This window comes from Ochlerotatus camptorhynchus, unplaced genomic scaffold, assembly GCF_037179485.1.
Source record: "Ochlerotatus camptorhynchus isolate MF236.1 unplaced genomic scaffold, CSIRO-AGI_Acam_v1.1 ptg000558l, whole genome shotgun sequence".
Taxonomy (NCBI): domain Eukaryota; kingdom Metazoa; phylum Arthropoda; class Insecta; order Diptera; family Culicidae; genus Ochlerotatus; species Ochlerotatus camptorhynchus.
The window spans coordinates 482,213-496,684 of NW_027041041.1; the positions used below are offsets into that span (position 1 = coordinate 482,213).

Sequence of the window (14,472 nt, forward strand, 5' to 3'; positions counted from 1 at the left end):
CTGAAATACCTCTGCCTAGCCAACTTTTGTAGCACCACCACCATTATGAGTGTACTTATTACGGTTTTTTCTTGAGTGGTGGTGGGGGCGAAGAACGGTGGCTTCGGTGGTTAGCATTGGTTGTGTTGACATGTGCTAATTGAAACTTTTTGGTAGCTTCTGAATAGTGGGTGATGGTCACGGCCCGGTTCAACCGTAGTCGGGGTTGTTCAACGGATTATTATGGGCTTCACGCAGGTGAGCTGTATTGTTGGCGGTTGCGTGTTGTCTGGCCAGTTTCCAAGATGGCACCGGGAAAATGGCCGCAATACGTTCTACTTCTGCTGATTTCACCGAACCTACTTCCCAAAATATCTACCACCGTCTTACCAGGATACCGACGTGCTTCGTCTAGTGCTCTATTGCTGTGAAATATACACTATCCTTCTGGATAACACAAAAGAAAAGGCCCGAATATGGACCTATTCGGGGTTATTAGTATACCTCTATAAAGTATCTCTCATTAGATATGCCACTAACTCTATTTAAGAGGAATGAATGTTGTTACCTTTTCTTATAATGTTCACGCTGACACCAGACGTTGACGGCTTTGATTATGGATAACAATAGCTAACTCTGTTCAAAAAAGGGTACAATTAGGCTACAGATTTCTTTTACGTACTACTACTGTAACTGGTAGTACTATTAACGTTTATACTGGCACTAGTTTTTTTTTTTAAATTATTTGTAACCGTACAACTTTCGACGAACTAAAAGAAAGCACTACAAAAAGAATTATTATATACAGCATATTTTTTGTGTCTTCACCAATTAACACTCTTGATAGCATGAGCACCCATTGTAGCACAAAAACTAAGTCCGATAGCAGTGGATTCTCTCCTCTGTTTGTCTTGATCAAGGTTAATAAGCTCTGATTGTCGTCAACACGTCGCAGTATGAAGGGCCAAAAACAGATTGGGTGGATTGATAGGCATGATCGCCTATACGCATCTACGGGACAGTAAAGAATCGCCTTCCAGCAACATGATCGCACAATTGGTCAAAAAGACGAGCCCACAAACAGGAAGAGTGAGTGGGGAGAAGAGCCCACCCTTTATCCATGAAATGTTATAAACAGGGAGTTGGCATTCCTACTCTCCTCGTCCAAATCGCTTCAGTCGGGTGCCCTGTTGGATCATCCTTCCCTTTGTATATGTATTTAAATGTTTATGTAGGGGGAAATGGCTCTAATGTTGGCCTATGGATCTAAGATTGGGCCCATCGCTGAAAATCTGCTATTTATATCAGTAAACAGCTCGCACGGCAATTCACAGTCCTTTAGTAAAGTTGAGAAAATTTGCTCCCAGAAAATTTCCTCAATCCTGCACCTGTTGACTAGAACATGTTGTTTTTCTCAGAGAAAGGAAGCCATTACTGAAAGGGAAATTATTTTGTCATCGGTTTAAGTCCTTGCATACATACATTATTCATCGGGACCTAAACGACCTGTCACACTTTTTTAGAGTACGCTATCATCTACCAAAATGTCTAGAGGGCTTTCATTTGCAATTTGTATATTAATTAAAGAGCTACCATTGCACATAGTGATTTATATGAAACACACTTCCATTCAATGCAATTCAGTCAGAAAAGTAGTTGAATCTTCAAGGGCTTTAGCTCCTCGGTGAAGTTGTTTCAAATAATTATCAGTTAAGTTGTTGCCTTCTGCAAGCAGGTTGATTGGAAACTCCGGGATGAGAATTCTGCACTCGTTTTTATTACACTGTAATTGTATTTTACAATACTTTTCATTTTACAATTAATCAAAAAATTTCAACAAAAATGTCGCGTGATCTTTAACTTACAACAGTTCTTAGTTAGATTTTCTTTTATTATTGAATATCATTGCGATATCTGTTCATAGACAGAAAATATGTAAATAATTGCAAAGCCAGAGCAAAAACCGACAAAAAACAGCCTGGCAAGTTACACGCTCGCCTCGTTCATCCGTCCGTTTTGTAAATTGTAAATCCTACTGCCCATTTCCATAATGGTCTATCAAGCTGTTTCGCAGCTCAGAAGAGTAATGAAAGGGTCCACAGATTTTTTCGCTTGCTCTTCTGCTTGCTATGATACCGTAAAACACCGATATCCAGACACTAATTCCCACATTCCAGACACTATTGAAAGTTAATTGTTGAGACCTGATATGCTTTAAATGCCACGTTAATTTTACCATGGTCATGTTTATCTATCAAAAGTAAAAAGTGTGGATTAAAATACCGTCCGGCATTTGGTGCATTACCGTGCCTAACATATCTGTTTCAGAATACTGTCACAGGAGAGAACCAGACTTCCGAATTTGCACCGTTCATTATTCTTGGATCACAGGATACGGTCATGAATGCTCTTTCGCCTACCTACTATGGTTTACGGTCATGTAAATCATTGGGACACCCATTTATGATTCCGTTGAAAAAACGTCAACTGCTGCTTTTGTTGCTCTAGCCTGTGCATTGTCTTAAGGGGGGGGGGGGGGGGGTTGCTATTTTAATGGCCCATTGTTTTGACTTTTATTATTTATGTGATTTTAATTGTTCGGCCCAATATGCGTTGGACAGCGACTCCTTAAATTGAATACGATTGTGGCGCCAAATTTTCACCGCCAAAGAATTATTGGGTGATCAAATTCTCAAATTAAAAATATATTAAGCTGTACAAGCAGTAAGCATGAACCCAAAACAGAATGCTTCATACTGCTTCTGACAGCACTTACCACCAGAGGACGAGTAACTTTCAAATGTATGGGCTAGTGGAAACTAGAGGTGGGCAAAACAGCTCATCTGGCTGAGTGGATCAGTCCCACCCAGTTCACTAAGGGGTGTCGATTCTTTTGAACAGCTCTTCATCTCACATTGAACTTATAGAAATTTTGACGCTAAATCGGAAAAGAAATACTAGTTTAGAGTGTTATGTATATGTGTGCAAAATTTTATCGCGATCTGTCAAGTAGTTTTCAAGATGCATTCGAAACAAGAAGAGCTACGGCAGCAAATCTTGGGCGCGGTGATCGATAATCCTGGTCAGTCGCACAGATGGATCGGCAAAAGGCTTTGAATCCACCATTCCACCGTGTCCCGCGTTGTGAAGATGTTCCAGGAGACGAAGACCATGGAGCGGCGCGCTGGAAGCGGCCGGAAACCGAAAACGGAATACCCAGAGAAGGCGCGGATGATAAGGCAGAACTTTAAGAATAACCCGAACCTTTCCATCCGAGACGTGGTCAAAAAGGTCAATTCGTCGAAGTGGTTCGTCCAGCAGACCATGAAGCGGGCTGGGCTACGTATTTTTAAGGTCAGGAAGGTGCCCAACCGGACTGACAAGCAAAACACGGTGGCCAAATTGCGTGCGCGGAAGCTGTACCGTGAGTGGCTGGTCAATCCAGGCTGTCTCGTCATGGACGACGAGACATACATCAAGGCGGACACCAAACAAATTCCCGGCCTCGAGTTTTTTGTCGGTACGTCCCGCATGGAGGTTCCGGAAAAGTTCCGGAAGAGAAAGATGGACAAATTTGCGAAGAAGTACCTGTTGTGGCAGGCGATCTGCGAGTGCGGACGGTACAGCAAGCCGTTCGTTACAACCGGCACCATGAACGGGCAGATTTATCGAGAGGAATGCTTGCAGAAACGCTTGCTGCCCTTCCTCCGCTCTCACCGTGGTCCCACGCTGTTCTGGCCGGATCTCGCTTCGTGCCATTACGCCAAGCCTGTAATGGATTGGTACGAAGCGAAGGGCGTTAATGTGGTCCCGAAGGAGGTGAACCCGCCAAATACACCAGAACTTCGTCCGATCGAAAAGTTTTGGGCGATAATGAAGAAGAAGTTGAAGCCGATGAAGCTTTGAAGAAAAACTGGGAGAAATTGTGTAAGGAAGATGGGCAAAGCCTCGCCCAAGATCTCATGAGCAGTGTTAAGAGAAATGTACGAGCATTCAGCTTGGGGGGCAGGACCCAATTTCAAAATTTGCATCAGTCTAGTGCTCTCTTATGTCTTTTTCGTTTATGCGGTGTAGCTTGCTCATTGTGTGAAGTTCATTCTCATCTGCCGTTGGAAGTAAACAACTGGAGATGTCGGTGGGAATAAAGCTGACTGTTAGATTCAGCTTTGCACACGCTAGCTGTAAAAAACCGTCAATGGACGAAATTGCAACTTTTGTGAAAGCGCTGGACGAGGATCCTACTAAAATGATCGCTACATACCAAATAGCGCAGGAAAAATCTATGTTCATCAAGTTCAAATCAGAGGAATCGATGCTTCATTGCTTAGAGGAGGAGGAGGCCAAGCGGCGGGCGCTGCTGAAGGGAAAACAATTGAAATAAGTGAGGGAGTTGATGGCACGGCTGACAGCGGAAGCTAAGGTCAATTCGCCTCCCAGGAAGAGTAAAAAGAGCTCATAAGCATTGTTTCTCATTAATATTGTTTTCTAAAAAAATCACTGGTTTTCGGCTCCGTGGAGTCCTCTGGACACTTGAGCCTAACAAATAAACTTATTGAAGAAAAATGCCATAATGTGCTTAAACGGTATGCGTCTAATGAATTTCAAATAAATTGTCTACATTTAGTCGCAACTGTGCATTTAACAAACTTTTTATTAGCGTTTCTACTGAAAATACACTTCGTACAATGATGTTTTACTCTGATTCAGATTCAGGGAAACCAAATTTTTAGGAATATTTCCTAGAAATGCAGTTGGAAGTCATTTGAGAGCTTGTTCAATTATACCCCATATCGATATTTTCAAATTTGATCCCTGCCCCTTTACCCTTCAGTGAGGGTTAGGGCGCATTCTGTCAGTTTGGAATTTCATGTTCACCTTAACAGGTGCGTTGGATATTTCACCACATGTAGTTCCAAAAAGCCTGACTAAAATGTGCGCTTGCGAAGGTAACTTGAAGATACGATATTATGGAACATTAATACTATTTGTATAAAACACAAGTAAGTGCTTCCAGAAATTATTTAAGATGACTTATTGAAAAATGTATTAATTGTAGTCCAAAATTTAATGTTGCATTAAAATACTTTAAATCGTGTTTAAATTTAAATATTCTTCCATTCCACATCCGTTGAACGTCCCGCAAATCCAAATCGTAACGAAATTCGTTAAAATTTAGCGAGTTGTTGTATACCTCAATACAGATGGAAAAACCCACCCTACTGATGTGCACTTTTTGGAGATTTATATTTATTTCTCCATACAAAAAAAAACAATAAAATGGGTTCGAAAATTGGGCACCTTATTTTAAGCGAGTAGTCTGAAGTCTGTTCAATCAAATAAATCTAATTTCAATTATTTCCTTTCCATTTTCAGGTAAGTAAAAACCATCCCAGAAGACGTTACGCAATCCGTGCTGCGTATGGTAATGTTTGCGTCATTCATCTTTCACCGTTGAAATTAATTAGCAATCAAAGCGGAAATCAATTTTAGTCATTTAAGCGAAATGTCACCTATCTCGGAGAACATGATTGACGGATCGTCTACAAGGTCCCTAACAGCCGGAGACATGTCTGGGTAACTTTGCACTTATACCGTCTTTCTCTTGTTGTTTCCAACAATTCAGTTAGGCACAACTTTTGGCGCCGTGTTGGAATGGCAAAGGACACTGACTGCTATCATCCATCAACCAGACGCAATGGGACAAAACATTAATTTATTGGATTGATATTGTTGGACTCTTGCCAGGTTTGGTGCCACCAGTAAAGTTTTTCTAATGGATACAAGCTGTCACTTGTAGGAAATGCCCCTTCGAATAAAAAAAAACTTAATAAAGTATTTTAGAAAACTCTTCTGATAAAATCAGAAATCCAGAGGCTGCAGTGAGTTATGACCCACTGTATATGAGGAAGGCATAACTTCAAGTGACAAATATGCCAGAATAAGTTTGAAACTCAAACATGAATCTTACGAGGCCTGTTCTGGCTAAACAATGAAATGTTGAAGCTTGTACTTTGTTAAAATTGAAGCGAATAATTTGTGGTTCAAGATGAAATTGATTGAATAAATTCATTGAGGAAAAGTTTCCCTGCTTGAAGATGTCAAGCAATATGATGAGTAATTTTCTTCTGACAACTTTCACTCGGTCTGCGCCTTCACAGTACAAGCACGGAGTAAAAAACGCTTGATCACTTCTTGATCTCAGTAAAACGAGTTAAAATGGTAAAATTGACTACCTTGCAGCTCAAACGTTTTAGCCAAAGTTAATTCAACGGTTTATAGAATTAACGAGTTCACACTTAAATCTTTTTGCCGAGATTCCAACAGCCGAGTATTTCTGTAAATTATTTTGTTGATATTCGGTAAAACAATTGCCGAGACTCAGTAAACAAATAAGATTTTTACTGAGATCCCAGCTAACAAACAGATATTTTGCAGAGATATCAGCAAATGTAAAGGCCGAGGAAATCGACTGTTGGAGATTGAGAAAAATCTCATAGGAAATCACCATCACAGAAGCAATGATGGTCCAGTTAGTGGACATCGAGTTGTGGAGAGGAGAGTTGACAATGTCACTTAGATTAGACTGCTCTATGCAACACGATTTTCTACGAGAGAAAATTTTTACTTTCTTATGGTCTCCTAAGTTAAAGTCTTGATTAGATTATACTTTTACCCTAAAACGACACCTTTTTAGGTCCGGCTCTCTGCTGTACCGCCGTACACGCGTATATTATACCAGCGAGCTTGCACGACGGAGGTGCTCCGCGTACTAAAGAAACCACTTACGCACTTAGAAATAACTATTTTTAAACGAGACGTAATCCATCTTTGACGTAAATTATGGAACGTAAACAAACATGTCATGTAAAATTAAGTGTTCCTAAACCGAAGCATACGCAGCTCGACGAAAAGTACGCTTGATTGAATTGATTTTCTCGTCTCTTTCAACTGATTCTTATGTCAGGGCACGGAAATTTACATGACTTTTTCGTAGTGTGAAGGTATTAGAAATATCACCGAAATGAGGTCGAGATAGCGATTTCATACACATACTTAGGTTGGTAGTACATATATGAGCAACAATATGAGTAATAAAGGTTGTATTCGATAAAAATGGCACACCGAAAATCTTCTGTAACTTTTGAGCCGTATGAGTAAAAAACTTGAAAATTTGAGTAAATCTTTTTCATAGTGTATTGTTTACATCTGTCAAGTTACATAGTTATTCATACAGTAGTTCCACACAGCAAAAAAATAATTTTGATATCACATCAAAGTGGATGCACTACAATCATGTCGAAAATTTCATGTAATTTTTATGACCACATAAATAAACAAATGCATTAAAAGCAGCGTAATGTCAGTTCATGCATTGTATTAATAATAATTTTGTAATTTTTAGCAAGTAATATTACACCATATTTTTGACATGATCGTAGTGCATCCACTTTGACGTGATATCAAAATTATTTTTTTGCTGTGCAGTCATGTCATTGAAACAAGAAATTATCCGTGAAAAAATGTTGTGCACTTACAATCAAAATCCAAAGGCGTCCCACCGGGGGTTCGCTAAAAAGCTTGGAATTGCAAATAAAACTATGTCTTGTGTGATAAGAACCTTCAAAAAGCGTCTGAGTGCCGGAAGAAAGGAAAGGAGTGGTCGTAAAAGTGGTCCAATGGACAGTAAAATGGCCAGGAAAGTGGTCCAACAGTTCAAGAACCGTCCAAACATGTCAATTCGAGATGTCGCTGAAAATTCCATGGTGTTGTGCAGAAAACCATGAAACGTGCTGGGTTACATGTTTACAAGGTGCAAAAAGCCCCAAACCGAAATGAAAAGTAAAACATCACTGCGAAAACCCACGCCCAGAAACTTTACACGAAGTTGCTCATCAAATCGTGTTGCATCGTGATGGATGACGTAACTTACGTCAAGGCCGACTTCCGTCAACTTCCTGGGCAAGAATGTTTCATTGTCAAGTCTAAGTTCGATGATCCGAAGGATGTTCGAAAGAAAAAAATGATCAAAATTTGCAATTGATTTAGCAGGCGACTTGCGGATGTGCTGAAATAAGCGCTCCCTTCATCACTTCCGGAACAATCAACGGTGCGATTTACCCGGAAGAGTGCCTTAAGAAGCGTCTCTTGCCATTCATAAGGAAGCACAAAGGATCAACTCTGTTTTGGCCTGATCTAGCACCCTGCCAGTACGCTCGAAACGTATTGGAGTGGTACCGAGCCAACTCAGTCAATTTTGTGTCAAAATATATGAACCCACCAAATCCACCGGAACTTCACCCAATTGAAAACTTCTGGGCAATTCTAAAGACGGAACGTCACAAACATCCCAAAACTATTAAAACAAAGCTGAAGTTTATGAAAATTTGGGTAAAAACAACAAAAACACTAGGAAAATCGGTTGTACAAAATTTGATGGCTGGAGTGAAAAGGAAGGTGCAGGCATTTGGGAAGGGAGACGAACTTGAATAAAACAAATTTTGTAATTCATAATTCATTACTATTTTTTTTTTTTTTATTATAGTCACTTTAACACTCTTGGGTCGTGACTTGTCCGGGGTGAGATTTGAACTCGTGACTTTGGTGTGAGAGGTATGGATGTTAACCACTACGCCGGGGTCGCCCTCTAATCTCATTACTAGTTTTTCATCCGATAATCGGTTTAATTTTGGTGGGTAAATATGTGTGTGCCATTTTTATCGAATACAATGCATAAAAGGTAGGTACCTAACAAACGTGACTTGTTAGAACATAAGTATAGTCTAGATTACTTTAAGCAGCTCCATCTCGGCACAATAAATCTGAAAACTTGAAGACAACTACCTACGAACACTTTTAGCCGCAGAACAGCTTATATCGACAAGAGTCATCTAATGTACCCAATGCTTGTTTTAGCTGTTCTGCAGCTATTTTTTTTTTTTTTTTTGTTGGGCTACAGATCTCATAAGCATAGATCTTATCTCACTAGTCACATTCTAGGTGAATTGAGTTAACTAACTTAATTTGAGTATTTTTATTTAATCATACGGGACAGTATTTTAAAGGAACTTTCGTCTTAGGGCCGCATGTTGATGTAGATAACGGTAAGATCAAGATGATATGGTTTTTCGCTCCTTTTTGGTGTTAAACTCATTCCTGTCATACTCATTCAATTCAATGAAATCAAATCGCACTAGACATCTTTTATCAACACATTCTGCATAAAAATTTAATAAAAGGAATTGCTCCACGGTTCATGATACGGAACGGATTTTAAAGGGGTTCGATAACATGAAGCGAAGGAGGAAATATTTATGCTGAAGATCCTTCTTAATCTGCATCATGAGATTCATTCTTGCTGCGGCAAAAAAGAATTCGAGCTATTTCCGATATTTCAGATTGATGCTCTGAAAAGCGAAATAAAATCCCATTCACAACAGCAGAAGCAGAATTCTCGGCCCAGCCAGATGCATTCACCCATAGTCAATCTGGTAAAGAGGAAAATATTTCATGATTTCATTATAACGTTCAACTTTTCATTCATTTGATTTGCGGTGGTATAAATTGAATCGTGTTCTGATGCCGCATCCCATTCACGCTTGCGTTGCTGGAATCTTCCATTTATTTGAAATTGTAGCAGCAAAAATGAGAAGCGAGAACGTCTACCTCCATCATGGCAATCATTATGACTTTCATTTTTTTTTTTTTTTTTTGATTCTTCCGAAGTAACTTGCAATCCTTACCCATTCCACATTCTTCCGGTCTCGTATTACTGTCGATAAAAAATTATTTAGGAAAATTTCAACACTGAAAATAAAAGTAATTGATTTTTATTAGCGAAAGTGTTGGATGTTTGTTATTCACTGTTAACTGTATAATTCCAACTATAAAATATCATTCACAAGTACAGTAGCAGTTGTCTCAGCATAACAGTTTTCAGAAACTTACACGCTAACATTGCTAGATATACTTATACGAGAAATAAAATTGAATATGTAACCTTAACCTCTTTGTTCGTAAGTAAGAGCTTTTGTAATAATAGTAACACGAATAATGAACATTTGCTCCAAAGCAAAATAAAACCCGCTACACATTGCATCTATGCGTGATGCGTTGCGATAAAGTTGACAGTTAGTTAATCCGTAGGTGTCATCTTAACGTAACGTATAACAAACGGTCAAATTGAGTGCCGTTCTTAAGTAATTCAAACTTACAATTTGTGAGATCTGGAACCAATGGCCCGTGGACCCTCAAAGTAGCTTTTTGCGTTATCAGTATATGGACCGAAGGTAGCCCGCGAACAGAAAAATAAATTCAAATATACTTTTTGTGCTTTGTGATTTAATTATCCTTATTCATTAACCCATTGAGGCCCAGTGATATATTCATAGATCAGCATTTTTTTAAACTTTTATCATGTCTTAACAGAATTTGGGAACGTACATTATTTTTCAATGTCACTAGAATGATCCCTGGAATATCCTTAACATCTTCAAAAGAGTTGTTTATTTTGTCAAGATAAACAACTTTGCCGGAGACATCAAGTCTCCAAATCGTCAGAGAAAGAAGTTAGATTGTGGCGCCATCTTTGCGGAAGAGTTTTGAACTATTCGTTTATGTCAAAATATGGTCCTTATTATGATGAGAAACTTTGCCCAAGGCACGAAGTCACGGAAATGCTTCGTTTCGGAGTTATTAATTTTGATCCGCAATATTGCGTTCCTGGCCCAGTGTGCAATGAAGACTGATGCAGCTTGTTCTGGCCACTATCCCGAAGACACCCGAAACCTATCACAGAGTGGCCAAGGCAACTAGCGGCTCTCAAAATATATTCATTAACACCACCTTGCAAAATCAAAAAGTCTCATAAAAGTTGATAACTTTTAAGGAGAAAACAAATGTTCACGAAAATGGTCGTAGCTCATTTTTCTATAGACCGTTTGATGATCTTCGGCTGGTGGTAGATTTCATATAGGTAGGGTAAGTGATGAATTTGGCACCCATTTCGGCATCCACTATTATCGGCATCCAAAATCTAAACGTTAATTTTGTTGACTGTATTCAAACGATTCCTTAGTCTTTCAGTTTCAATCTCATAACATTTTTCCCACTGAGCAAACCTGTTAGGCCAGATTTGTCTTCAAATGAAACATACACACTACAAAATACGGCTGATTTCGAGTTGACGATAATAGATCAGATGGTTAACACTCAGTTCAATTGGATATGCATATTAGCTTTTTGCATGTTCTCAACTTAGTGTTGTAGATGCCCATCAACAGTTATTAATTGATAGCTTTCGATGTCTGTACCATTTTTGCATTAGTATAATTGTGTGGCAAGTACAGTCATACTCTATGCTCAGGGAAGTTGAGAGATTTTCCAACCCGAAAAACTCCTAGACCGGACCGGGAATCGAACCTGGCCACCTCCAGCATGGTCTTACTTTGAAGCTGCACCTTTACTGACTAAGCTAAGGGAGGTCCCATGAAGTGTGCTACAACTGAAATTCGGCATATAAACCTGGTCCGACACTGATTTTCTCTGCATTTTTCAACTTTGAGCGTGTTCACCTAACCATTTCAACTGCGTAGTGAGCTACTAGCGGAAATCTAGTGTATATCAAGAACACAGAAAGATCGCTATTTGAGGAAACTCATGTATTCAATATGGAATATAGTCAATTACTCGATATTCTGTAACTCGATATGTTTTCCTAACTTCCTAAAAGTCCCTTCAATTCTGCAAGCAATGCTCCTCATCAATCCTTCACAGCTCTATAGTGTTTGATATAAGCGTCAGGAAGACTAGTTGACTTTGTATATCCATGCCTCTTATGAGCTCATGAAATAAAGGAAAAATATAGTTAAAATTTGCAATAACTTTTCATGGAATGCTTAAATCGGCTTACCGTCTTCAGCAAAAACATGTGTTTTTACTGTATAAATCATTCTCTAGAAAATGAAAACACAGAAAAGTGATGTATAAAAAACTGAAAATATAAATAAAATATATGAAAAAGCTATGAACCCCTACCGTATTCAAAAATGGGTAGAAGGCGACATACCTTCATAACTTTATAGTACATTAGCTAAGCGCTAAGTTTCAAGCGGATAGGCAGTTTTTGAATCTCCACTTGCCCCATTAACCCCTATTAGCACATGAGGTTAATAAAAACATACTCATGCTCTACGAAACGCCATATCGGACCACAGTCCTTAGTTGGGTTGCATAAATTCAGACAACTTGAAAATATGTATCTATTTTTCAGAATGTCAAATTATGGTAGGATAATCCAAATTGAGCTACAATAAGAACTTATTCGTTTTAGTTTGCTGCAAATAAAACGGCTTGAATTTCAAACTGTTCAAATTTTACGAAAATTAAAAAAAATCACCTAATTTGATTGAGGCATATAAATTTGCTTATACTAATTTAGATCTCTTAACGAAATCTTACTTCCTTGAATATTTTACCGATTTCAGGCTATTTCGGAGATTGTATGGTCTTTTCGGCATTAATTGCAAGTTTAGGCGTTACCATTTCGACGTCTCAAGATTATTATGAGAGTTGTCATTTTATTATAAGTGTTGTTATGGTAGTTTATGTGATTTTAAGCCCATTTTGGCGCTTTATTATTATTCTAGGTCATAAAGCGTTAAACGATAGTTTAGCGAATGGGAGGCCATTTTTTGTTTTTTAACGGTTTGATGATTACTTCTTATTTATAATCACCATGTTTGATATTGGAGCCACGCAGACTGAACTATCGGGACTTAATTATATTCTTAAAAACTAGTTGACTAACATTAAAATCAAAAGCATCACACACATCATTGGACAGTGTACAACATTTGTCGAGTGAATTGTTGCAGCCATAAGCAACGTTTCTGTCAAAACCGAGTTTTTCAATGGAAGTGGTAGCTAATCATCCATAGTTTCATAATACTGGATAAACTCATCAATTTTGTTCTGAAAAAGATTGGAAAAACAGCCAAACGGGTTCTACTATCGCATAAGAAGCAATGGTACAAAGCTAGCTAAAAAGGCCTTTTTCTCGGCTTGCTTATTTGTGCTATGGGACGGACATGCCATGAGCGGCAGTAACAGTATCCAGGAGTCCACAAGAGGAACGTATTGCGGAGACGACGGACTGGAGCGTGGAAGTTGATATCCCAATATGATTACTAATCATGTATAACATAAATAGTCTCTGCAGGAAGATTCGGTGACTCGATTGTGTTTGCAGTCCGAAAGGCACACATCGGTGTTCGTATGGTAGTAGGTTATCGGTATTGGTCCATGGAAGCTGTCGTAAGGCGAGCCGAATCTTACAAAACGTTTCTGTATTCTTTAGATGCACGATATGTGCACAGCATGATATGGAGCCCAGATTTGTACTCCAGTTTGTAGAGCACAACAATCTAGGATCAATTTGATCACACGGTTGGCTTTCAAATCATCACCATATAACAACTTACAGGAACTTAAGTGGTCACACAGACGTCGTTAATAAATAAAACGAATAAAAGAGGCCCTAAGTGACTCCCTTGTGTAACTTCCGATGGTATATCAAACACATCGGATCTGGCATCATGAACCTTAACGAAGGCGTTCCTTGAGCATAAATATGATTTTAACCAGCGAACGACCCACGGCGGAAGACCAAGCTATCGCAAAGCGAGGTCATGATGGACTTTGTCGAAAGCCTTAGAAATGAATAAAATGCTGGTACTCGGAAATTATAGATTGCACAGCTGGATACAACTTGTCATATTATAAAAATGGATTGACGAGAAAGAAAAATTGAAAAGGTGTCGTTATTACCTCTACCATAAGGATCAATTTTACCCCGTTTTACGGTATCCAGCTTGGAACATTTTTCGTCATTTTAGATTTCAAGATACAAGCACATGTTACGGAACTAGTTGACCGAAACAAAAAAAAAATCAATAACGTTATATGGGACAACAATACTTTTCATGCGGCACTCATTACGACGTCCAATTGGGTTCAAAGGTTGCCGAGAAACGGATGTCGCTTTCCTTTTTAAACATACAGACACATACAGGTATGTTCCGATCTCGTCGTGCTGAGTCGATTGGTATATATCACTCAGCCCTCCAGCCTGGGTTCGAAAGTCAGTTTTTTAGGCGGTATCTATACCCATTTCAGGTAGGGTAAAAATGCACCACAAAATACAAAAGTTGTCATGAAAAGCAAATCATTTGCTCTTAAATTTTTTTATTAAAGAATTTCCAATGAATACTCTGAAAGTCGTTAGAAAAATATCATTAAAATCACGGATAACCACGGTTTCCCCGATTCAGTGACCACCCTGAATTATACTGACTAGGAAGTCCTCATGCTAAATTAAAGTCACCATCAAAACTAAGACTTTCGCACAATTATTAACCATTTTCAAGTTATTCCATCATTATTCTATGGAAGACTGTTGGTATAATATGAATCATATGAATCAATATTTGAATTCGC

The 14,472-nt window shown here is 38.8% G+C and overlaps 1 protein-coding gene across 1 annotated transcript in view; it reads left to right on the plus strand.

Annotated features, from left to right (window-relative positions):
• Positions 1-14,472, plus strand: part of LOC135713497 (atrial natriuretic peptide receptor 1) — a 292,939-nt gene that overhangs the window by 100,220 nt on the left and 178,247 nt on the right. The window lies entirely within an intron of this gene.